This window comes from Octodon degus, unplaced genomic scaffold (assembly GCF_000260255.1).
Source record: "Octodon degus isolate 3935 unplaced genomic scaffold, OctDeg1.0 scaffold00168, whole genome shotgun sequence".
Classification (NCBI taxonomy): Eukaryota; Metazoa; Chordata; class Mammalia; order Rodentia; family Octodontidae; genus Octodon; species Octodon degus.
The window spans coordinates 3,458,436-3,460,796 of record NW_004524744.1 but is presented as its reverse complement, the minus strand read 5'-3'; positions in this window follow the sequence as shown (position 1 = coordinate 3,460,796).

Below are 2,361 nucleotides of genomic sequence, written 5' to 3'. Positions count from 1 at the left end.
ATAGCAAGTATGAGGCTATTAAGTAGATATGACACATTTGTGTCGAATCACATGAGTAGTCATAACTTCTACTGAATATATACACATGTCATTTTTCAAGTGACCTTTCCTTTGCCCTTCATGATATTTTGAAGACAAAACAAATCCTCTTTTGTAGAACTCAGCAGTCTGCTCATTTTGTTGTTGTTGCTGTCGAAAATAATAGTGTTCTTATTTCTTATGCTCATCATATATGGTAAATCAGCCTTATCCAAACCTATTGCAGTCAAGAATTTAAGCTTTCTGAATGATGTGGTATCATTGAATGCATGACATATCACAAATATTCAAGCACATCTTAAAGTTAGTTCTTATGAGTCTTATCATTTTTCCACTTCAGTAAGCTTTTCATCAAATTACTCAAATTATAATTAATGTAGCAGCTGGTCAGTCAATATGTTTCAAATGGTGAGTATATTCAATGTATTTTCTTTTTTTTTTTTAATTTATTTATGTGTGTGTGCATGTGTATGTGTGTGTGTGTGGCCAGCTCAGCCCACCAGGGGGCGGGGCTGGCTGGCATGTGGTGCTGGGGGATAGAACCGCGGTCACCTGTGCTTTGCTAAGCTTGTTCTAAGTAGGTGCTTTAGACCACTGAGCCATCTCACCAGCCCTCAATGTATTTTCAAAAGACTTACACTTGTATGGTGTCTTAGCAGCAATTTCATTCAACTTCCTATGTTTTATTCTATATATCTTTTTATCTCTGCCTCATTTTTTTGTCTAAGATGTTAGATTTTTTCCCTGAGAAAAAGGAATTTTAGAAGAGAAAAGAGATTCTACATCAGAGACTAATAGGAGCCATTCCTGAAAGTATGAGCTAACCTAGGAAAATCAAGTTGAAGACAAAGTTTAAATCTAGTACAAAAAATTAAAGGTTTTGCTTACTTGTATGTTGAAATAATGAATGAATTTTTTTCTACCAAGGGTGCAATGACTTTAAAAGACCATTGATGTGGTCTGTGAAATGACGTGCACCATGAAAGGAGATGAAGAAATGTCTGTTAATGTTTTCATCCATTCAGTTAATTGTACTGATGAAACTGGCCATGTTTACCGGCAGCTTCCCCTGCTGCTCAGTGGTCTACAACTGCTGAATAGATCATTTCTCAGTGTACCAGGTGCAAAAAGTTTAGAGATGTGTGTGTCTTAAGAAAAGACTTTCTCGTGTTCATATCTGTCCACTGGGGTATTTCTAATAGGAGCCTGCAGATGTCCGCAGGGTTACAGGGAAAAGCGAAGTGTTCTGAACAGAAAAGTCGGTTCTGTCTGCATCCAATCTGGAAAATAGCTAGAGGGGAAATAGTAGAAAACCCAGCTCACACTGCTGGGGAACCTTCAGACTATCATATCAAAGGTAAGTTGAGGACACAAACTCTTGTCTGACAAAGTCAACTCTTCCTGTCCCAGAGAGTTCATTTGAATTTTCCCAGCTTTACAAAACTTACACAATCAACAGGACAAGATATATGCATATAAAATACACAAATAAAGCAACTAGAAGAATAATTGTCCTCTGTAGTCATTTCTATATACTTGCATAGAGTAAATTTGATAAACGCTATTAGATAAATGCCTGACTTCTTATACTATATTTAAAATGGTTATTTATATATTGACATACTTTACTTTTAATTGCTGCTGACCAGTGTGATTTGCAACTGGCATTACTTAATAATTCATGTATATGTGACCTAAAAGTAAAGTGGAGCATGCACCAAGCAGTTATCAACTGAATTTATTGAACTCAGAAATAATGACCTACCATTTCAATATTGTCAGTCATAGTCTTTGGATCTGAATCATCTAAGCCATATTTCCTCCTTTCATTTTGCCAAGGAAAATATCAAACACACACACACACACACACACACACACACACACACTCCTGTGTCTACAGATTACAGTTGTTTGATAGCAATAACATAAGTGTTAATACCAAAAGACACAAAAAAGAAGTCTATTTGACAAATTAAGAAGCACACAGTGTTTGAAACCAAATAATTCAGGGTACTTCCTCTGTAGAAGGATAAATTTTTCTAACTCACTAAGATTCTGAGAGGGTAAAAGTCACTCCTGCTATAACCCAACACACTCATTTCTAAAAGTCACTACTATATGTGAATTAAACCACCATGGAAGCCACAGGACCCACGAGTACATGAGATTAGGAACACAACACTAAAAATAGAAACAATTGGGGGGCCTGCCCCTTAGCTCAGTTCTGTAAGTGGCTGCTTCAACAAAGCAGTCAGGCTCAGGTTGCTGTGGTTCAATCCCCACAACTCAAGCCAGCCAAACCTGCCCTGAAGGCATTCGGAG